A 25,539-nucleotide genomic window follows, 5' to 3' on the forward strand; every position below is an offset into this window, starting at 1 on the left:
TACATTACCCATGGTGCAATTATTATGGCAAGTATAATGAAGGGGAGTTGACGGACATGTATGAGAGAGGAGATTCACAGGGATACAGAGAAATATGGACAGGAGAATTGGAGCTAATAGGATTGGTTCCCTCTGAGTTAGCATCAGCACTACAAGCCAAATATCCTCCTTCTGAATTATTATAAATATAAGATATAAGCACAAGAAAATCTGCAGATGCTGGAAATCCAATGCAACACACACAAAATGCTGGAGGAACCCAGCAGGTCAGGCTGAACAACAACTGGGTGCTAGAAGAATGTGTGTGTGATGGGTAAGATGTTCTTACTGAAGCAAATTACAATATTCTTACAATGTAAGGAAGCCATTTCCTCCAACAGACCATCCACCTTCCACGACATATATGTATGAAGAGAATGGGCAAGCACTTGGTTAAGAACCACAATGAATCTACCATACTTAAGTTCATTATTACTTAAGACTATGATTTAAGACTGTCCAATCATGGAACATAAAGGAATGGATTTACAGTTAAATGTGTTCATGATTGATTTGAAAGCCATGAACCAGAATGATCCTTAAAAATGTGGTGCATGACACTCTAGCAATATTTCGTGGAATTCTTCAAAGTGTAGGGGGCAATAGAACTTTCATAAAGTGGTTGGTCTCTTCTCGCTGCTTTCATCAGGAAGGTGGTACAGGAGCCTTAGGTCTCACACCACCAGGTTCAGGAACATTTGTAACCCTTCAACCCTCAGGCTCCCCAACCAGTGTGGATAACTTCATTCCCCCCAATATAGAACTGATTGCACAACCTATAGACTCACTTTCAAGGTCTTCGCAACTCGTATTCTCAATATTATTTATTTACTATTTGTTTACAATGATTATTATTCGTTTATTTTTATCGTTCTTTTTGTGTGTAGTTTTTCATTGATTCTATTGTGTTTTATTTGTTCTACTTGGAATGCCTGCAAGAAAACGAATCTCAGGGTAGTGTATGTAACATATACACATGTACTTTGATAATAAGTTTATTTTGAACTTAGAACTGAATCTCACAGCATTTTGTGCTGCATTCCTTGAACCACTACTGTACCAATACTGTCTGGGCCTTCTTGATTTTAGACTTCCAGCTTGCAAGAGCTCAGCCAAATGGTGTAGGAGGGGTAAAAGAGAATGGTTTCTCCTTCTCTGGTCCCTTGTTAGAGCAAGAGCCTAATGCAGGTGACAGATCATTTATGGGCAAAGTTGATGTGGGGGCCTGGGTTTAAAATTCCCAAAGAATACCCCTGTTTTCCCAAGTATCGTGAGCAGGAAATCTCGTTTCATTCAGCTAAACGTCCTTCCTGGAAGAGTGACATATTGTTCAGTGGTGCATTAAATTAGGTGAGTGCTGTCAAGTACAAATGATCTGACTGATATTTTGTAATCAGTATTATCGAGCACATGTACACAGAGCTCTGTCACAGGAAAGCAGCATCCATCATCAGGGACTCCCACCACCCAGAAGATGCTCTCTCCTCACTGCTGCCATCAGGCAAAGGTACAAGAGCTTCAGGACCCACACTACCAGGTACACGAACAGTTATCTCCCCTCAGCCATCTGGCTCTTGAACCAGAGGGGATAACTTCACTTGCTCCATCACTGAACTGTTGGACTATGGACAAACTATGGACTCACTTTCAAGGACTCTTCATCTCACATTCTCAATATTTATTTCTTATTTATTTATTTATTTATTTATTTATTTATTTATTATTATTATTATTATTATGATTTCTAATTTTTTGGATTTGCACAGTTTGTTGTCGTTTGCAGATTTGTTGTTTGTCCGTCCTGTTGAGTGCAGTCTTTCATTAATTTTATAATTTTTTTTTGGATTTACTGAGTATGCCCACAGGGAAATGAATCTCAGGGTGGTATGTGGTGACATACATGTACTATGACAATAAACCCCAGCATATGAAGACAGACTCCAGCGGATTGAGCAGACGAGACCAATGGAAGGTCCAACGGTCAAGAAGGCGGTCTCTGCAAGCATCGTGGAACGCGTAGAACACGACAAGACACAGAAGATGTCCTGAACATCCATTGCATCTAGTCCCATCTCCAGCCGTCTCGGCTCTTGTCTTGCCACTGGATCCAGATGGGAATTGGGAAGAGAGAGTGAGGCTGACGCTGCGCAACTCTCCCTCACTTAAATCCAAATCAAGCACTAGTCTCAGCACCATAAAAGCCGCCTGGTGGCGCAGTGACATCAGCGCTGGACTCCAGGAGCGAAGGTTCCTGAGTTCGAATCCAGTCGAGGCGCTCCCGGGCACGCTTTCCATCCATGCGGGGTTGACTGTCGAGCTAGCAACTCGACCTCATAAAAAGTACTAATGGTGTTGAGGTCTTCATCGATGATGATGGATGAACCTTTAATGATAATAGACTCACTTTGAACAGGATGGTAGCATAGTGTTTAGCACAACGGTTTACAGTACCAACGACACAGGTTCAGTCCCCGCTGCTGCTGGTAGGGAGCTGGCACGTTCGCCCCACGACCACGTGGGTTTCCTCCAGGTACCTCGATTTCCTCCCACAGTCCAAAGACATGCCAGTTGTAGATAATTGGTCATTGTAAATTGACCCGTGATTAGACTAGGATGAAATCAGGGGATTGCTCGGCGGCGTAGCTGAAACGGCCAGAAGGACCTATTGCACACTGTATCTCAATAAAATGAAAAATAAAAAGTCTTTGAACTTTAAACTTTGAACAGTGAATGGAATTGGAAGGTTAGCACAGGGTGGGAATTTGATTGTGCCTATTTTGTAATTTGCTGGGCAATTTTTGCCTTCCATGGCACTAACTGGACTGCATTTGCAGAGGGCCAGTATGAGTACAATGAACCGAAGAGCCTCCAACAACTTTACGATCTGATGAAATGTTTCAGTGAAAACTATAGTATTGGTGCGTTTGTCAACATGAGTCATCTAGAAACCTGCCATTTGTTAGCAACCATATGCGTTTAATAAAGTCTGCTCCCACAGCAGTTTGTGCCAAAGAATTCCACATGCTGCATTGAGCACTGCAACAATCATTCTTTGTGAAGAAACAAAGCTGAAACTTCCAGCTGGCCTGCTGCACCTCCAGAAATCTGGCAAGCCAGACTATCTCAACCAAATTGCCCCCATGTTGAATTCATACTGGATACGAGGATGGGGTCAATTGGATTAAAGTGACAGGTACCTTTTCTCTGCATCCCGGTGGAACGTGGAGTAGGGAGGGAATATTCAGTCTGGCCAAATTCTTGAGCGGTTCTGTGGAAGGAAGCTCAGAAAGCAGCACCATGCCAGGTATGAATCATAAATCTGCTATGTTCTCACAAACACTTGATCAAGTAAAATGACTTTTTTTTTATCATTTCCCCCATCATGTAAAAATTTGAAACAGCAAACAAATTACACCTCCCTGCATTTCTTGTCCAAAATTTCACTGGTGTTTCTTGCAACTCACTCGCTGACCCTCAAGCCTCATAAGTCAACCCTAGCTGCAAATTTCCTCATGAATGCGCACTCCAGTGTGAGTGGTAAGAATCCCTTTGTCGTTATGTGCCCTGGTGGCCTCTGCGGCTTGCCATAGAGTGTTCGGCTTCTGGGTTTCTTGAGCACCTGCATTTACTAATTGTTGGCCTAACTAGAACCATTAAGTCCTTGTGCTTTCTGTTTAAGCTTGTCAAGTTAATTGTGACTGGTACGGGTTTTGCCCGTTCTATGTTTACTTTAAGAGGACTCTTGTTTAACACTGGAGTGGAGTACTTCAGAATCACAGTGAGGTTTGTTATCACGGGCATGTGAGATGAAATTTGTTAGCAGCAGCAGTTCAATGCAATACATAATCTAGCACAGAGAGAGAAGAAAATAATAATAAATAAAATAAACATAATAACAATAAATAAACAAGTAAATCAATTGCATATATTGATTAGATTAAAAAAGATGTGCAAAAACAGAAATGATGTATATTAAAAGTAAAGTGAGGTAGTGTCCAAGGATTCAATGTCCATTTGGGAATCGGATGGCAGAGGGGAAGGACTTGTGCTTTTGGAGATTGATTTGTCGTACAGTTTTGCTCGTTCATTCCTCCGATGCTCTGTTGGTATTGCTATGTATAACCTCTTGCTTCCGTCTCTTCATGCCATTTTGCCGCTCCTGGGTTGAGTTGTTGCCAGCGCGCACCATGACAGAGTCCGCAGCTCCTCTGCACCTGGGTCCAGCCCTGCGAGAGACCACCGTGATAAAGTTCGCCAATCCTTCGCACCTGGGCTGAGTTGTTGGCAGCACGTACCATGACAGAGTCCGCAGCTCCTCTGCACCTGGGTCCAGTCCTGCGAGAGACCACCGTGATACTTTGTGTTCAGGGCAACCTAGCTGTAAATCCCACTGAAGTACTTTGAGATTGAGTTAACTGGCAAAGAGCTTAAATAATCATGAATGTTAAAGTCATTACAAACATTCACGAACAATGTTTTAGATCGTTAACATATTGATGTTACTAAGATGTTTAATACTTGGAAACACTTGAACTAATTCCATGCAAAGAAAATGTATCAATTGCTTAAAAATGACTTGTTTCCTGAAATCACTTTCCCAAAGCCAGTACTGGAAATTTATATGCTCTGCTACTCCACTCCATAAGAAATTCTATGTCAGCCATGGCTGTCTTGTCAGTGCTGCTCAGAGTTACACGGAGGTTTTGCACTGAAACAAGACCTGCTGTGAAGCACCCATTATTTATTTATTTATTGGGATACAGTGTGGAGTTGGCCTTCTGGTCCTTTGAGCCACGCCACCCAGCAATCCCCTGATTTAATTCGAGCCTAATCACAGGACAATTTACAAAGACCAATTAACCTCCCAACCAGTACATCCTTGGACTGTGGAAACATCATCGCACCAAGCTCATGTCAATATTCAGGCACTTTTTTTTACATTAATCTCATCCTAATCCAATTTATTCTTTCCACATTCCCATTAACTTTCCCTAGATTCTACCAGGCGCTTATGTATTAGGGGCAGTGACCAACTCACCTATCAACCCATACGTCTTTTGGATGTAGGATGAAACCGAGTACCTGGGGGAAAGCTCACCTGGCCACAGGGAAAATGAACAAGTTCCACACTGACTGCACCAGGGCTCAGGTCTGAAACAGGTTTGCTGGACCTGTGGGATAACAGCTTTACTAACTGCTCCACAGTGTCCGCCAGGACACAAACTTGAGACTCCTGAAACCATGCACCATCTTGCAGGAATCCTGAACTTCCTTACGCCTACAGAGGCGAGTGATAGTGTTTCCGGGCAGAGCTGCCTCTTGCAAAAACGACCTGCAATAAAATCAGTGTTGCAGCACAGAGCAAAGTCATCGTAGTCGCAATGACTCTTTCATACATTTACGTTATTTTTCCCTTTCCTTTGTGATTACATCATCAAATTTCCTTTGAGAGCTACAAATGCATTTGTCTCAGCCACCTACTCAGCCTGCTCATTCCCGATTATAGCAACTCTCTGACTAAAATAATATTCTCCCAGGCATGCCTTGCTGCCCATGCTAATTCTTTTGTGTGTGACTTCTGTCGCTGGAAACAATTACTCCTCATTTATCCAAAGCTTCGCCTTACTAAACATCTCCATATAAGAAAAGTGCAGTTCACGTTGCATAAATCTCATTCCATTCAGAATTAGAATCAAGTTTATTATCAAAGTTCAAAAGCTCAAAGTTCAAATAAATGTATTATCAAATTACATATATGTCACCATATACAACCTTGAGATTCTTTTTCTTGCAGGCATACTCAATAGATCTCTAGAATAATAACCATAACAGAATCAATGTAAGACCACCCAACTTGAACATTCAACCAGAGTGAAGAAGACAACAAAATACAAAAAGAAAGAAATAATAGTGATGATGGCTGGTTCTTCACTTGCAAAGATCAGGAGGGAACTCCATGGCTGTAGGACTTTTCTTCCTCCCTGTGCTACGTAGGCTTATACTGTGGATTGGTGTTTAGGCTGGGCATATTCCACACAGGCACAGTGAGCTGCGACTACTGCGGCAACCATAAGGCTGTAGGGTTGAGTGTCGGAGTTTTCCTTTTCCTAAACAGACTGTCTGGCAGGCTAACGAGTCCCATCTACCCGGGTTTGGAACGGAAGGTTTCCTTCTCCTAGGCTTGCTGCCAACCAAGACTAATGAGCCCAGCCTGCCTGCCTAGTAACGCCACTGGACAATAATAATAAATATCGACATCTTTAGATGAAGAGTCCTTGAAAGTGAGTACATTGGTTGAGAGGAGATTTCAATGATGGCGCAAGTGTAATTGAATGAAGTTATCCCCTTTGGTTCAAGAACCTGATAGTTGAGTAGCTGTTCCTGAACCTGGTGGTGTGAGTCCTGAGGCTCCTGTACTTTCTTCTTGACAGCAGCATCAAGAAGGAAGCATGTCCAGGAAATGGGGGTCCCTGATGATGAATGCTATTTTCCTGCATCAGCATTTCACGTAGATGTGCTCAATGGTTGGGAGGGCTTTACCCATGATGGACTGGGTCATATCCACTACTTTTGGAGGATTTTCCATTCAAGGGCATTGGTGTTTCCATACCAGGCTGCGATACAGCCAGTCAATATACTCTCTACTACACATCTGTCTAAGTTTTTTAAAGTTTTAGATGTCATGCCAAATCTTCACAAACTTCTAAGGAAGTAGAGGATCTGCCATGCTTTCTTCATAATTGTACTTACGTTGTGGTCTTGTTTCTTTGTATAAACGCACTGGGTAAAAGTTTAATATCTACTATTCGTGGTAAGTTAGCGACCTTGAGGCGTGCCCCCTTTGATAAAATTAGAACTGCCTGGGAGCATGATTTAAATATTTTTCTATCGGATGAGGTTTGGGATTCAATTCTTAAATCAGTTAACTCAACCTCTTTCTGTGCTCGCCACTGCCTTTTGTAGTTCAAGGTTGTACGTAGGGCTCACATGTCTAACACTAAATTATCGCGGTTCTATTCTGATATTAGTCCCTTTTGTGACAAGTGTAAAGTGGGCTAGGCTTCTCTTATCCACATGTATGGAGAAATTTCGGAGGGAAGTCTTTTTAACTTTATCCCATATCCTTAGTTGCCACTTGGAACCTAACCCTTTGATTGCTCTTTTTGGCATTTTGGGTGAAGTTGACACGCGTTTGAGTCCGACTAAATGTCGAACATTATCCTTTGCCTCTCTTTTGGCGAGGTGTTTCGTTCTTAGGTGGAGAGATGTTGCCCCACCCACACATGCTCAATGGCTTAGAGACGTTATGAAAAGATTCATTATTCACTTCTTAATTCGGACATAAAGTTCCATAAGGTGTGGGGACCTTTTCTTGAATATTTCCATAACTCCACTTTAGGTTAAAAGTTTATCTTCCTTTTTCATTCAGTACTTTAATCCCTTACATCCAGCTTTTCTTTCGAGTTAACTTTTACAGTTTTTTTTATGATGTGAAATACATTATAGTTTAGGTAGTAGGCAATACACATTTTTTAATATTCACAGCTCTGTGGTGACAAAAGCTCTGATTAACTTTTCTTTTTATCATAATGGTTAGCTTGGAGTTACATAGTGGGAGGGTGGGGAGGAAACTAACTTTATACGATTTTATTTTGGGTGCTTTTTCTTTACTGTTATGAATTGTACACCAGACACGTTGGTTTTGCACTGTATAAATCTCCTTTTTTGCTGGTGGGGTTTTTTTGTTGCAATGTAGAAACTCATAAAAAAATTAATCAAAAAAATTGTACTTATGTGCTGGGCCCAGGACAAGTCCACTGAAATAATAACACCAAGGAATTTAACGTTGTTCACCCTCTCCACCTCTGATCACTGACTTGAAATTTGAAATGAAATTTGTTGTTTGAAGCAGCAGTACAATGCAAAGACATAAAACTTACTAAGAAATAAATAAGGAGTAGCATGGTAGGGTTCATGGGTTCATGGACCTTTCCAGAATCTGATGCTGGAGGAAATTAAGTAGTTTTTGAATCACTGATTCACTGAGTGTGTGTCTTCAGGCTCCTGTACCTCTTCCCCAAAGGTCATAACAAGAAGAGCACATGTCCCATATTCCATTCCCAATCTCCATGTTAATTCACTCTATTTTACCTGAAGCTTTCTAAAGTTTAAAGCAAATCCAGATCCAAGAGTAATTTTCCAAATTGATATGTTAATATTCACCATGGAATTCTCTGTTTCCTCGTTCCTGCAGGAAGAGGACATAGCCAAACAGGATGGAGAGACACATGATTACTTTTATAGTTCTTTTTGTTGAGGTCACATTAGACTTCCTCATCTAAACATTACCTAGGCTGGAGAGAAGGACAAAAAGTGAAGAGAAGTAGAGCTTCTATTCTTAGCTCTTGCTTCCCTTCCCCTCATCAGACATTCATGTCACACTCAATATTGTGATTCACGCTTTAGAGAGCAGTGTCACTCAGAGACAACATCATCTGGGTTGTTAACAATGTCATTTGTCACAATAATGGTTCCCCGTAAATACATAATCCCAGGCTAAATTGACATTGTTGTCAGATTAATCTTTGATAATACATGCTGTCACTGTTTAACTAACAGAACACTGGTAAATTGTCCAGTGAGAGCAGTTGCATTTCACACACACACACACACACACACACACACACACAGACCAGGCAATAACTAGCAGTGTCCTGGCAGCTTTTCTCAGGTTTTCATTTTTCTGAGCAGCTGAACTACAGTTCTCTGCTGCCACCTGTTTGATAGTGACCACAGAATCACTTTGGGGATTGCAACCGAAAGGATAAATAATTTTCAGAAATGAGTTCTGCAGCCAGCCCCTTTTCTTGCTGTGGGTCCCCAGGTCTCAGTGCTGTTAGTGGGTCTTTTTGCTAGCTGATGAGAGGATAAATAGTGAACAGACGGCTGTACTTGGGACTCAGCGTCCCTGACTGGAAGGCTTGTGTTTCTGCTGTGGACACCACAGATACAGGAAACATCTGGCTTCTGCTGAGAGGAGCATTTACATTCTGTCCGTGGGAGCTTCATTCAGTGGCCGTGGAAGGAGGTCGACCACATGCCACATTCTCTCATACATTCACTGAAATATTTAATGACTTAAAGAGCAAGCTGAGTTACCTGCAGGTAGGCAGCAATTGCAAAGCATGTTTCTCCCCTCTCTCCAAGTGCATTTTTTTCCTTCTCAATCTTATACAAGTAATTCTTGAAGAAGAACAGATATTTAAAAAAGCAGCAAAGGAACGTGTTATGTTTATTAAGAATTTTCAGCTCCTGTGAGACATGAAGACAGTGAAATAATAATGTTCAGAGCCCTGGTGCATAATTTCTTGTTCAAAACTATTTAAAATTAAAACTGTCTAAGCATTCTTCTTGACATCAAGTAATTAAAATTATTTTGAAACATTATACATGGAGGTTCTGACAATTTTTATATTATATACTTTTATGTTCAAAGTAAATTTATTATCAAAGTACATATATGTCACCATATACAACCCTGAGATTCATTTTCTTGTGGGCAATCACAGTAAATACAAGAAACACAATGAAATCAATGAAAGACCGCTCCCAACAGGACGCCAAATAATAATAATAATAATAATGATAAATATCAAGACCATGAGAAGAAGAGGCCTTAAAAGTGAGCCCCTTGTTTATAGTAACAGTTCAATGATGGGACAAGTGAAATTGAGTGAAGTTATTCCAACTGGTTCAAGAGCCTCATGGTTGGGTAATAACTATTCCTGAACCCGGTGGTGTGGGTCCAAACACCAAACACCATTATTAAAATGAATAAATCGTGGAATGAGTTATGACATGTACTTGATCTACTGCAGGTTTGTTCTAGCAGCTTCTTACAGGAGAGCTATTTTACCATGTATTCTGATCAAAAGTTACCAACCTTTACCACTGTTTCTATCTCCACAGATGCTGCCTGATTGGTTGAGTATTTTTCGCATTCTGTTTAATCTATGGACTCCTCAGGTTATGATATTTTATTGCCATTTGTAGACATTAGCAAAAAAGAAACTTGTAATAAAACTTCAAGCAATTGCATAAAAATTCTAAGTACTGTTTCAGTTTGTCATTTTCCTCACTTTATACCGACACAAGTTGTTTTGCCAAGAGTTAATCTTCCATCAGTTTACTGTGTACCATGGATTACTATTGTATGCAATTTCAGCTGGCTTTATATTCAGTATACCAGGTACTTATTTCTACCTTTAGAATTAGCAATCATAATTTTGAACCTAAAGACAATAACACAATCCTGAGACTGGAGCTCCAACATCCTTCCTTGTGGCGTAACAAACATTTTGTATTATGTTCATCATCATCATTATGTGCCATATTGTATGATGGGGGTGATCATAGTCTCATGACTATGAGTATTTTTGGCAAATTTTCCACAGAAATGGTTTGCTATTGCCTTCTTCTGGGCAGCGTCTTTACAAGACAGGTGACCCCAGCCATGATCAATACTCTTCAGAGACAGTCTGCCTGCATCAGTGGTCACATAACCAGGACTTGTGAGATGCACCAGCTGCTCCCAGGGCTTCACGTGACCCTGATCAGGGGGGCTAAGTAGGTGCTCCACCTTGCCAAGGGGTGACCTGCAGGCTAGCAGAGGGAAGAGGCACCTCACACCTCCTTTGATGGAGGTATATCTCCACCCTGCCACCCAATATTCTGTTGCTGTCCAGTAATTTCAATGCCATAAGTTCTGTTACTTATAAGCCATAATTAAACAGCTCAAATAGTCAATTATTGTCTCTTATCTCAGACATTTTGGCTCCAAATATGTCTGCAACTTAGCTGTGAAATAATCATTTCAGACTTTGCATATTATTCAGAAACAAACATTAGTATTTGTTTTACAATAACACACCCATTTTCACAGTGCCATTCATGCTGATTTGTGGATATTTCTGCAATTTCTAAATTGTAATTTTCATTACACACACAACTCCATAAAAACCTCTGTACGTTATTATCATAGGTTGTCCAAAACTACACTAAACACATTTAAACTTAAAGAATTTATGTTTTAAGAATATTTTATCCTTTCTGTGCTCACAAGATCAGTGAAGGTTTTCTTTTGTTCACTCCAAGAGGTATTCATTTTAAATTTGTTAAGAATTGAATCCAGACAGCACCTTGTTTACTTTAGCACTGACATGGCAGTCAAAGCAATTTTAAGTAGATTTAATCAATCATAAATATCATTGAAATCTGCTGGGTTTTTTTACCCTATAATGCACCTGGAAACATAGAATAGACTGGAATATTTCATAATGTAAATCGACACAAAAATGTGTGTATGTAAGATAAGGCAATTGTGATTTGTTCTAGGTCTATCAAAGAAAGGTAAAATGTCATTTTAATTTCATCAAAGAAAACTGTGCTCAATACATCATGCACTTCACTGCCAGAAAATGTCTAATCCTGCAAGACAAACCATCCATTGATGTTCCTCAACAAAGAGTCATAGTTGTGGGACAATAATTGTGCAGAGGCAGTTTGATATCAGCATGGGGAAAAATGTTAGTCTGCACCAGGGCTACCATAGTCCCTGTATCTGAGCCTTGGGGAGTCCCTGTGGGATGTCCGTGAGATGTGGGTCAAAGCCAGCTCACAACCAGAACCATAATCCCTCCACCAGCTGACAGGCTTGCTGTTTGAGGAATGACAAATTGCCAGATGTATTCACAACCTAGGATGGTTCAAAGGACAGGATTACTGGTGTATTAATGAAGGGATTGGAACTGGTATTCGGTTGTGTTGTGTATGCAATGCTGCGTGATAACTACCAATATCACCATTCACGCAACAAAACATTCAGTTTTCTTGCTCGGTGTGTAGTGAGAAAAGAGAAAAGCATTACTCCATGTTATGGAGGGAATGAATATATTGTATTGGAAACTTGTATTTCAACACATTAAGAACAATAAAGTATCTGTAGAAAATATTTATTGTAATGGAAGTATGATATCAAAAATGTTATGATTCCACCTCTTGGAGCCCACCTTGCTTTTACTATCAACAGCTCCTCAGGTAGCCTTCACGTAGTTTAAAAATATTCCAGTTAGGAAGTTACATTTCTGAATTGGACAATCTCCATTTCATAAATACTGCTTATAACACTTACCAAAATGAGAGAGAAGATTGGTAGCTCAGGTTGGCTGCTTGTTTTTAGGGTTGCTCACCGAGCCAAGAAGTTGAGTCACAAGTGTTTCATCACCAGTTGAGGTGACATCATCAGTGAGCAATTCAGTCAATTGCACACTGATGATATCACCTGAACTGGTGATGAAATGTTTTCCACTCAGCCCCCGGGCTTGGCAAAAAACCTTAGAAACAATAATACTACTATATATCCTTTATGTATATAGTACATTTAAATAGATTTATTAATCTATCAGAAACATACATACTGTATATAGGTCTGCATTTGTATGAAGTTATCTCCCACTAACTTATACCATGGGATATTCGTGTTTCGATTTTCAGCTGGCTGAATCTTTGGTAAACCATGACTTATTTCTACCTTAAAAATCACAATCATAAGGTTGACCTTAAAGGCAATAATACAGTCCTGGTACTTACACACGAGCATCATCCCCTGTGATGGTACAAACATGTTATGTTACTTTCTGTCCAGTAATTTCAATATGTTTAGTTCTGTTATTTATGAACCATAATTAAACAGTTGAAATAGATAATAATTGCCTCTTACCTCAAAGGTTTAGCTCTAAGTATTTCTGAAATTTGGCTATGTAATAAAAACTATAAGATTATGTTCTTGTGAAACTAATATTAACATCTGTTTGACAGTTACACTTTCATTTTTGTAGTGCCTTGTCATGTTGTCATGCTCTAAGGTGACATAAGAATGAATTATATTTTGTAGTAGTGAGTAAACCTGATAGAGTTCATTCTTGTGCTGAGGTAAAATTGACATCAATATATCTATAGAGAGATGCACAAGCCTCAATTTCCCAATAAGTAAGTGATGGTCTAAATATTAGGGACCATAAGGTCGTCCAAATGACTAAGAGAGAGTTGAACAAATTTTAAGGAGATGTTTGGTGAAGCCTTTGAGGTAACAGCTAGAGGAAGATGAATAGCTGTGAGAAATCCAGATCTTAAAAGGAATTTATTCAAAGGTTTTGCTCAAGATTTCTAATTAAGACCACTAAAGTCCGTAAGGCACATGGTAATAACGATATGATTTTAGAGGCCCCAATTCTTCACTAAGCAACAAATAATTTTCTGAAAATGCTCCTGCTTGGGATGTTGGCTAATGGAAGTGCAAGGTAAGAATATTATTCCTTCTGGGTAAACTATCTGCATTTGCAAATGGAGAGATGCTTGGTAATAAGTTAGGAGCTGTCAAGAATTGTAGCAGGGAGAAAACAGATAAAGCAAGAAGTCAGAATAGTGAAGGATGCAATCTAATTTCCAAACTGAAGTAATTTAATTCAGACATAGACAAGCAACTCTGGAGTCCTGTACACATGTTACTAAGAACTAATTTGTGATGCAAGCGATAATCAAAAATGAATGTTGGGATACATCGTGAGATACATAGTGCAAAAAATAATGAATGTCTCTAGACTTATTGGTATGGTAGTCTACTTGTTACATTACTATTCATTTAGAGACCTGGATTAATGATCTAGAGGCACTGTCAAATTCAGCCGTGACAACTGTAGAACATAAATTTTAATTCAATTCAATCCCTCCTACTGTTCTCACCTGGCCTTCATTATCGGGTGCTGATTATCACCTTCCATTCTTATCAAGTTCCAACAGCCCTCTGTTGTTTCCACTTAACACCCCTTGACCTCTGTTTCTATCTCACCCTTGCCTTGCCTACCTGGCTGCATCTATTCATCAACCTATCCTCACCTGGATCCACCTGTAGCTTGCCAGCTACTCTTTATGACCGCTTTATGCTAGCTATCAAACTTAGTCCAGATGCAGGGCCCAACCTGAAGCATCAACTATCCATTTATAAAAATCCATCTCGTTCATCAATGTGCCTCAGGTGACTCTGTGCAAAGAGATTTCTCTGTGTAGTGGCTGAGCAAGGCAAGTTAGCAATGGGCAAAAAATGTCAATGTCAACACTAATGCCCACAAAGTCCAAAGTTCAAAGTTAATTTATTATCAAAGTATGTATACTTTATACTACTTTGAAATTTGTCTCCATATAGCCTGTCACAAAATAAGGAAACCAATAGAACCCATTATAAAAAGACCATCCAACACTCAATGTGCAGAGAGAGAAACAAAATCAAATCACTCAAACAATAATCCCAAGCAAAATGCATTCAGAACTGAAGTTCACAAAGCCAGGCATCACTGAAGCCAATCCAGAAGTCCACTAGTTGCTGACCACAGCCTGAGTAGAGTGAAAACTCTGGTCCAAACTATTGTATGGTCAAGGAGAGACTGAAGGTGGCATAAAATACTTTATACTTTATTGTCGCCAAACAATTGATACTAGAACGTACAATCATCACAGCGATATTTGATTCTGCGCTTCCCGCTCCCGGGATTACAAATATTAAATATTAAAAATAGTAAAAATTAGTAAATATTAAAAATTTTAATTATAAATCATAAACAGAAAATAGAAAATTGGAAAGTAAGTTAGTGCAAAAAAAACCAAGAGGCAGGTCTGGATATTTGGAGGGTACGGCCCAGATCCGGGTCCGGATCCGTTCAGCAGTCTTATCACAGTTGGAAAGAAGCTGTTCCCAAATCTGACCGTATGAGTCTTCAAGCTCCTGAGCCTTCTCCCGGAGGGAAGAGGGACGAAAAGCGTGTTGGCTGTATGGGTCGTGTCCTTGGTTATCCTGGCAGCACGGCTCTGACAGTGTGCGGTGTAAAGTGAGTCCAAGGACAGAAGATTGGTTTGTGTGATGTGCCGCGCCGTGTTCACAATCTTCTGCAGCTTCTTTCGGTGTTGGACAGGACAACTTCCATACCAGGTTGTGATGCACCCTAGAAGAATGCTTTCTACGGTGCATCTATAAAAATTAGTGAGGGTTTTAGGGGACAGGGCAAATTTATTTAGTTTTCTCAGGAAGTAAAGGCGCTGGTGGGCCTTCTTGGCAATGAATTCTGCTTGGTTGGACCAAGTCAGGGCATTTGTGAAATTGAAGAGCTTTCAAAATCCTGGCAAAGTTGGAGTTAAAGAAGAGACTGTAACATTGGGATTCTTACAGTGAAAATGTTGAGAAAGGAAAAACCTTAAAATACAGTTGATATAATGTGATTTGAGAATTTTACTTCTGGGTTATATGTCAGTTCTGCATTATTGTGACACGAGACACCACACTACATTAACCCAGATTTTCAGTTTAACTCACCCATTAACGCCAGCAACTTTTCTGAGGCTCCATCTAACAGTCAGGAGCAGCACATTTGGCACAAAGGACTCATTTCTGTCTCAAAGACAATCATCAGATTATATTTATTACTAAAAGCAGGAGATTCCGCAGAGGCTGGAAAGCAAAAGCAACACACACAGAATGTTGGAGGAACTTAGCAGGTCAAGCTGCAAGGGAATGTAATGGGTGGAAACATAAGCATAATTCACAACAACCAACATTGAGTTGGGGTTCACTTTAAAAGGCTGGTCTGACGTGTTGAGGCAATGTCGTGAAGTTTTTTACTGTGCTTTATGCTCTGTGTTTGGAGGATAATAAAGGAGTTGTTATGGGTTCCCTTAAACGTAAAATGCCTCCGCCATTTTATTTACAAAAACCTACAGGCAGCATCCATGAAAGTGAACCAATAGTTGATGTTTGGGCCAAGAGCCTTCTTTAGCACTGGAAAGGAAGGGGAAAGACACCAGAATAGAAAGATAGGGGGTGGAGAAGGAGGATAGATAGAAGGTGATAGGTGAAGCCAGGTGGGTGGGAAAGGTAGAGGGATGGAGTGGAATGAATCTGAAGGGAGAGGAGTGTAGGCCATAGGAGAAATAGAGAAGGAGGGAACAAGGGGATGGTGATAGGCAGGTGAGAAGTGGAAGAAGGTATTTATAGCTGTTAGTTTTCAGAAAGGCCTTAAAAACCCTAATGTGTAAAATTGGCAAATTTCTTCCAGATTACACTAAAGAGATTTTGGATCCAATTTCGTAGAGGCAATTATGACAGAATTCCTAGGGTTCATTATTATTATACAATCATTACATATTTTCAGAACCTCGTGCATGGGTACGAAAACACAGACACTGTACATTAAAATTGTAATCAGTAATTGAGAACCAATTTTTGAACTGCATTTTCAAAGGTATCTACATTTTAATGACACAAACATGAGGAAATCTGCAGATGCTGGAAATTCAAGCAACACACATCAAAGTTGCTGGTGAACGCAGCAGGCCAGGCAGTATCTCTAGGAAGAGGTACAGTCGACGTTTCGGGCCGAGACTTCCTCGTGTTTGCGCTTTTAAATTCACTACTGCGAAGCCTCTTCCAGTGATGCCTACACTGAAGAAGTTTAAATCTTCTCTTCGACGCGAGTTCAGTGAAACCATCTCTCACTGCTCCCCATGTATAATTTCTTCTGCTCTTCATTTTGGATCTCCCCCTCTCCCTCCCACTTTCAAATCTCTTACTAGCTCTTCTTCCAGTTAGTTCTGATGAAGGGTCTCGGCCTGAAACATCGACTGTACCTCTTCCTAGAGATGCTGCCTGGCCTGCTGCGTTCACCAGCAACTTTGATGTGTGTTACATTGTAATGATATACTTTTTAGTAAACTATCTAAGTAAATCCAGTTTTGTGAATGCATTGTAACTCTTGCTAATGAGAGGTGAGGAAAAATTAGTCTTTTTTTATTAATGAGAGTTTGTGTATTTTTGCTTATCCATTAATCATTTGCATGTTAAAAAGTGAATTACAATTTGTTCCCTGGATCACTGCCTGCTAAATTCCTTAAGAAGATTGGCTCCTCAGCCAAGAGGGCGACAGAACTCCATTTTGAACAGAGCTGATAGCAGCAAGTGTAGGTAAAATCAATCAGTTTCATCACAATGATCACAACAACAATGCAGGGAGCTTCCTTCAAGATATAATGTGAGTAACAGAGTTTTCCTCGGACCACAATTTCTGGGTCATTATTTTTAAGACCATCCAAGTTTTGTGACAAGTCTACATTTGATTATCTTACTTACTAGCTGGTTCAGCCCAGGACCCATACCAGGGTGTAGGCTGCCTGAGTCCTCTGTCTCGAGCAAGTTGTCAACTGTCTCCAGGAGTGACCCATCTTCTATGGTGTCAACTTCAAGATCATGTCAGCAGGTGGTTACTTGGCCTGCCTCGCTTCAGCTTTCCCTGGGGACTCCATGTTAGTGCTTGCCTGGTGACCTTGGTCCTTGGGTATCCCGTCCATCCCCATCTTCTTTTGCTTAATTCTTCTTCTGCTGGTAGTTGATGTGACCTCTGCCATAGATTGGTGCTTAAAGTTCAAAGTTCAAAGTGAATTTATTACCAAAGTACATATATGTCATCATATACAACCCTGAGATTCATTTTCTTGCAGGCATATACAATAGATCCATAATAGAATAATAACCATAATAGAATCAATGAGAGACTGTCCAGCTTAGGCATTCAACCAGTGAGCAAAAGACAGTAAAATGTGAAAATACAAAAAGAAATAAATAATAATAATAAAAAATAAATAAGCAATAAATATCAAAAACATGACATGAAGAGTCCTTGAAAGTGAATCCATAGATTTTGGGAACATTTCAGTGATGGGGCAAGTGAAGTTATCCCCTTTGGTTCAAGAGCCTGATGACTGAAGGGTAATAACTGCTCCCGAACCTGGTGATGTGAGTCCCAAAGCTCCTGTACCTTCTTCCTGATGGCAACAGCGAGCTGGTGACCTCTGGCCAGTGGATCTGCAGGTTTTTTTCAGACAGCTATTAATAAAGGTTTGCATTTTCCTGATGATAGACTTTGTTGTCCTTATTGATGTTGTTGTTGATATTGGTGTTATCTGACTTAGAAAACAGTAAATCAAACGTAAATTGTAATGATCTGAAATGATAGCTGGCTTCATCACATTCGAGCATGGTTCTGTAATTCATTTCTCAGGTGGGAAGTGACAGATGATTATCTCTAGTTTCAAAGCTAATTCACTATTAGAAAGAGAACAAATGCAATTGTTGCAACATCTTTAACAATCTTGAGACATTGTAGAGCAGAGGGCTCCCAACCTCATTTTTGCCATGGGTCAATACCATGAAGTTAGGGTTGCATGGACCTCAGGTTGGGAACCTCTTCCCTAGAGCAATTTACAACCAATGAAGTCCTCATGAGATGTCGTCACTGCTGTAATGGAAAAAAATGTGCCTGCCAATAAACTCCACAGACTCTGAAATAATTGCTGTTGATAGTGAGATTAATATTGTCTCAGAATACTGGGAGAGCTTGTTTGCTCTTCTTTGAGCCATCCACCCCAGAGACCAGGACACTTTGATTTGAATGTTGTATCGGATAGAGGACACTTTTAAAAGCATTTGCTCGTAACAGCACTGAAGTGTCAGTCTAGATTGTGAACGTAAATCTCCAGAGTTTGGTTGGATTCATGAATTTTGCCGTTGAGTCAAGGATGACCCCTGATCATGTCAGTTTACTACTAGGAAGATTTTTTTTTAATTCAGTGCTTTCTTGTCACAGTTTTTTCTCCTGTGACTTAGCCAACATGATCTGTGCTTGTCAGTGTCAACAAGTCACTTCAACCCTCACACTGAGACAATTATCTATCACAAATTCAATGCCAATTGAAACAGTGATGTTACTGATAAGACAAGGGTTGATAATTTTGGGAAAGGAAGCAGGTTGACCACTTTTGGTTACTTTATATTAGCAAGTCTTTTCTGTGAACACTTTTAATGAATGTGTCAAATAATCTGGGTTTCCTTGTTAGATCTGTCAGTCTTGCAGTGGTCAGGAGTAAATATCATGGTAGGAAAACAGAGTTCAAAGTTCAAAATTAATTTATTATCAAAATACATAACTGTCACCATATATAACACTGGGATTCATTTTCTTGTGGGTATCCTCAATAAATCCATAATAGAAAAATAATCATAATAGAATCAATGAAAGACTTTACTAACTTGGGCATACAACCAATGTGCAAAAGACAACAAACTGTTCAATTACGAAATGAAATAAATTACATTAATAAATAAATGAGCAATAATATTGAGAACTTGAGATGAACAGTCCTTGGAAATGAGTTCATAGACTGGGAATATTTCAGTGACGTGGCGTGGTTATCCTCTTTGCTTCAAGAGCCTCATGCTTAAGGGGTAATAACTGTTCCTGAACCTGGTGGCGTGAGTCTTGAGGCTCTTGTACCTGCTTCCCAATGGCTGCAGCGAGAACAGTGCATGTGCTGGGTAGTGGGGATGCTGCTTTCCTGCAACAACGCTCACTGTAGATGTGCTCAATGGTGGAGAGGGCTTTACCCATGATGGACTGGGCCATAGACACGACTGTTTCTATGATTTTCTGTTCAAGGGCATTGGTGTTTCCATACCAGGCTGTGATGCACCCAGTCAATATACTCTCCACGACACATCTATAGAAGTTTGTCAAAGTTTTAGATTCATGCCGAATCTGCACAAACTCCTAAAGAAATAGAGGCACTGCTGTGCTTTCTTTTTATCAACTCCATGACTTCTCTACTGTTTCTGAAAAGGCAACAGGGGTTCAATATGGTCATACATGTTCGGTTGTTGTGTGCCAACTCCAAGATGATGGTGGACATATCTAGTTCTAAATAAGCTAACGAGGCAAGATCAGTGTGTTCATAAGCAATGTTATCATACACCCACTTGAATGTATTCCTGGTGGTTTTATTACAATATCTTTTCTTTCTAACTACTCCATTTCAGTGCAAACTGCCCAAAAATCACCTCCCCAACCTATTCTTCTTTAAAAGCATTCTACCTTCCTATTCCAATTGGAAAGGAGAAAGGACTCACTGTTACACAACCAGGTATCCTTTGACTGACCAACGGTAGGGAACAGCCAGACACAGGACTCCATGATCCAGCTCTCAAAAGATCCAGGAGTGAACTCTTACATTTCCATCATCCTTATCAGGACAGAATTCCGATCCACGTCTGTGCATTTTCAAGAGAATGTGTAACTTGTAAGTTTTGTAAGAATCTAATCCACAATAGTAACCCTTTAAATTGAGTAATTTGATTCTGCTTAATCCGTAGGACTTTAACAAAATGTGCTAAATAAAACAATCTGAGTTGTATAATTTCTGCTTGTGGTGACTTGGAGATCAATCGTATCTAAAGAGACAAATTACAAAACATTTTGACTCTATGCAGTTATTATTTGATCATTTTTGGTACATTTTCTGTGCTTCAGCTTTGTATTTAATTGCAATCAATGTTTTTTCACCTCATTTTTTGTACCATGTTCAAGGTCATATTCCTGCGCAGTGTCAACCTGAGAGCGTTTTTTGGACAACTTACAGTAGTTAAAATTCCTCAGGAGGTGATCTTGCGAAGAAATGATTGTAGGCAGCACAGGCCTGCTTTCCTTTACTCAAGGGTGCAGATGCCACAAGCCTTTGTGAATAACCCCATCAGCTTTTTATTGCAAATTACTTGAATGCATGTGGATTAAGCACCAGCATTTGCACTTCTCAGGAACAATATAAGCACCAAAATGGTTCATTTGTTCCCAATTCTGTGGATATAAGAGCAAGTCTAATAATAGGGCCCTTTGCTTCAATGACAGTATATTTAAGTCAAAGACAAGGTCAAAGTCGAGTTTATTTTTGTGAGCACAAGAACACGTTTTCACAGATGCAATGAAAATCTTATAGTAGCATCACAGGCACATAATGTCATATAAGCAATAGTCACAAGAAATGATGCACAGTTCTTACAGGAAAACAGAATTAGAATGAAAAAAATAATGCAAAGTGATACCATTGCTAAACTCTAGTGATTAGGGTTTTGCCAGTTGGTTCAAGAGCTGAATCACAAAAATGATTTTGGAATTGAAAGGCTTGTCATACGAGTAGCACTTGATGGCTCTGAGCCTGTACTCACAGCCATTCAGAAGAATGAGGGTTGACCTCACTGAAACCTATCAAATGTTGAAAGGCCTCGAGAAAGTGGATGTGGAGAGGATGTTTCCTATGGTGGGGGAGTCTAAGACCAAAGGACACAGCCTCAGAATGGAGGGGCATTCATTTAGAACAGAGATGAGGAGGAATTTCTTTACTAGAGTGTGGTTAATCTGTAGAATTCACTGCCACAGGCAGCTGTGGAGGCCAAGTCACCGGGTATATCTAAGGCAGAGGTTGATAGGTTCCTGATTAGTCAGGGCATGAAGGGATACGGGGAGGAGGCAGGAAATTGGGGCTGAAAGGGAGAATGGATCAGCCATGATGAAAAGGCAGAGCAAATGTGATGGGACAAATGACCTAATTCTATTTCTATATTTTATGGGCATATGAATGGTCAAAGAGAAGCAGCTGTTCTTGAACCTGGTGGGGTGGACTCCAAGCTTCTGTACCTCCTGTTGAATTCTAGCTGCAAAAAGATGGCATAGCCCAGGTGGTGGGAATTCTGATGAGAGATCCTGCCTTCTTGAGGCAGTACCTCCTGCTGATACTCCCAATGGTGGAGAGGGATGTGCCCGTGGTGTCTCGCACAGAGTGTATTACTCTCCACAGCGTCTTCGATTCCCGCACAATCAAATTGCAGTACTAGGCGTTGATGCAACCAGCCAGGATGCTGTTAAGGTTTGCTGAGTATATCATTTTATTGTTATTGAAAGTTAAATAGAATACAGTTACATCAGAGCAAAACATTAAAATTTTGTGGAAATATTGCAAAAATGATATGCTTTTTGTTTTATGTTCCAATGAGTATCACATCAGGTCGCAGGGTGGAGATACGTCTCTACCAAAGGAGGTGCAAGGTGCTTCTTCCCTCCACTAGCCAGCAGGTCACCCTCGGGGCAAGGTGTGGTGCCTGCTTATCCCCCACCCCCATCCACCAATCAGTTTATCTATTTCCATAGATGCTGCCTGACCTGCTGATTTCCTGCAGAATTTTATATGTGCTACTCTCGAGTTCCAGCTTGTGCAGAATCTCTAGAGTTTATGCTTGATTGTTTGATTAATATGTTTCCTGTGGAAAATTCTTAAACAAAATCGGCAACTAATTTTCCAAATATTTGGCCGTGCAAGTGAGAAATTATTAACGTTATGCTAAACTCATTTTATGGAATATAATCGAGACTCCCACAGAGGAACTAATCAAAACAGGGGAACAGAGAAAACATCTACAACTTCTGCACGGTGAAGTAAACATTATTCCAGAAAGGATCACATAGATCTCAGTCTAAGAGTCACAGAGTCATAGAATAGAACAGTGCAGAATCAGGCCCTTTGGCCCATTTAGTCGATGCCAAGCTATTTAAGCTGCCTACTCCCATCGACCTGCTCCAAGATACTAGCACTCCATACCCCTACCATCCATGTACCTATCCAAACTTCTCTTTAACGTTGAAATCGAGCTCGCATGCGCCGCTTACACTGACGGCTCTTTCCGTCCTGTCATGACCCTCCAAGTGAAGAAGTTTCTCCCCAAGTTCCCCTTAAACCTTTAACCTTTCACAATTTACCTATGGCCTCTGGTTGGAATCCCACCCAACCTCAGTGCAAAAAGCTTGCTTGCATTTACCCTATCTATACCGCTCATAATTGTGCACACCTCTATCACACCTCCCCCTCGATCCTCTATGTTTGAAGACTACAATGAAATGTAAGACTTTGAGCAAATTTAAGCTCCTGGTTGAGATGTTTTTAACAGTGATTTATCTCACTGACAAAATTTAGTTAATGGAGGCTGGGTGGACGTTGCTGTAGCCAGATGCTTGTTTGATTCAAGCAGCATGTGATATACCATTTAGCATGTTAATATATGTTAATGATCCCAGCATAATTTCCCGTCTGTTCAGAATGGAGCTATGTGGTGCGCTCAGCTCATCCATCTGAAATGGACATAGAAACTCTTAAAGGGACAGAGTCTTTGTTTTCTATTTTCAATTTGTTTTCAAGACATTGTAACTGTTGGCTTTTTGTGGCTGGTTTCTGGGTGTCAGGGTAGAGATACATCTCTACCAAAGGAGGAGTAAGGTCCGCCTTCCCTCCACTAGCCTGCAGGCCACATTTGGGCAAGGTGTAGCGCCTGCTTAGCCCTCCCAATCAGGGTCATGTGAAGCCATGGGAGCAGGTGGTGGATGGTCATATGAGCAGCTGGTGTATATCGCAAGTCCTGGTTATCTGACACCAGGCAGATAATCTATGAAGAGTATTGATAATGACTGGGGTCACCCATCTTAGAGTATTAATGGTAAGACTCCTGGCAATGTGGCGGATCAGAGGGATCTTGGGGTCCGAGCCCATAGGACATTCAAAGCTGCTACTCAGGTTGACTCTGTGGTTAAGAAGGCATATGCTGCATTGGCCTTCGTCAATCGTGGGATTGAGTTTAAGAGCCGAGAGGTAATGTTGCAGCTATATAGGACCCTCATCAGACTCCTCTTGGAGTACTGTGCTCAGTTCTGGTCGTCTCACTACAGGAAGGATGTGGAAACCATAGAAAGGGTACAGAGGAGATTTACAAGGATGTTGCCTGATTTGGGGAGCATGCCTTATGAGAATAGGTTGAGTGAACTCGGCCTTTTCTCCTTGGAGTGGCAGAGGATGAGAGGTGACCTGATAGAGGTGTATAAGATGATGGGAGGCATTGATCATGTGGATAGTCAGAGGCTTTTTCCCGGGGCTGAAATGGCTAGCACGAAAGGGCACAATTTTAAGGTGTTTGGAAGTAGGTACAGAGGAGATGTCAGGGGTAAGTTTTTTACGCAGAGAGTGGTGAGAGCGTGGAATGGGCTGCTGGCGATGGTGGTGGAGGCGGAAACGATACAGTCTTTTAAGAGACTCCTGGATAGGTATATGAGCTTAGAAAAGTAGTGGGCTATAGGTAACGCTAGGTAATTTCTAAGGTAAGGACATGTTTGGCACAGCATTGTGGGCCGAAGGGCCTGTATTGTGCTGTATGTTTTCTATGTTTCTATGTTTCTGTTTTGGTGATGGCAAACCTCTTCTGTAGAAAAATTTGCCAAGAGCTGAAATAGTCATGAGACCATGATTGCCCATGTTATATGACATGGCCCATATGATGATGATCCCACCACTGCCTGTAAAGAGTTCGTACGTTCTCCCCGTGACCGTGTGGGTTTCCTCTGCGTGACCGTATGGGAAATGTTTCCATTTCCCCCCACAATCCAAAGACGTAATAGTTGTTAGGTTAATTGGGCATTGTAAATTATCTCATGATTTGGTTAGGATTAAATCAGGATTGCTGGGCAGCATGGCTCAAAGGGCCAGAAGGGACTATTCCACACTGTATCTCAATAAATAAAGAAACAGGTTGGTGCCAAAGTGATATAGTACTTCGGAGTTCATACATTGAGTTGGGGCGCGGCCAAGTGGTTAAGGCGTTTGTCTAGTGATCTGAAGGTCGCTACTTCGAGCCTTAGCTGAGGCAGCGTGTTGTTCTTGAGCAAGGCACTTAATCACACGTTGCTCTGCGATGACACCGGTGCCAAGCTGTATGGGTCCTAATGCCCTTCCCTTGGACAACATTGGTGGTGTGGAGAGGGGAGACTTGCAGCGTGGGCAACTGCCGGTCTTCTATACAACCTTGCCCAGGCCAGTGCCCTGGAAACCTTCCAAGGCGCAAATCTATGGTCTCACAAGACTAACGGATGCCTAAAAATTAAAAATATATCTTAGTACAAAGTAAAGGGGCAATGGTTGTGGGGATGGAGTAACTGCTAGCATTTATGGTTCATTCCTAAACCTTTGAACTTAGCTGTCTTGCTGTAGAGCTGTTAAGAGATGGTAAGGGATGTCCTTAAAAGAATCAAAGAAAGAGTATTTCTAGCGGTCTGCCGTAAAAATCAGCATAAAAGTTGCAATGGTCGATTAGTTTTTCACTTCTTTGAGGAACTTTAGTTTTAATAAGTCACACTTTTTGAAATTAAGTTTTTTTTGTTCCTCCGTCCTCCTCCTGGGCTTCAGTTCAGTAGCAAAAAAGAAATCCAAATTCAAGCTGTAGTCTAAGTCCACAGTTCCTTGAAAGTGGCCACAAGTAAGTAAGGTGGTAAAACAGATATGTAGCATGCTTGACTTTGTTGGTTGAGGCACTGAGTATGAGAGTAAGGAAGTTATTTTGCAGTTATATAAAACTTAGGTTAGGCTAGACTTGGAATATGGAGCTATTCTGGTTACTCATTACAAGAAGGATATGGAGAATTTGGAAAGGTTCCCGGAGAGGTTTACCAGGATGCTGCCTGGATTAGAAGGCAGAAACCACAC

The sequence above is a fragment of the Mobula hypostoma genome, chromosome 19 (assembly GCF_963921235.1).
Source record: "Mobula hypostoma chromosome 19, sMobHyp1.1, whole genome shotgun sequence".
NCBI lineage: Eukaryota > Metazoa > Chordata > Chondrichthyes > Myliobatiformes > Myliobatidae > Mobula > Mobula hypostoma.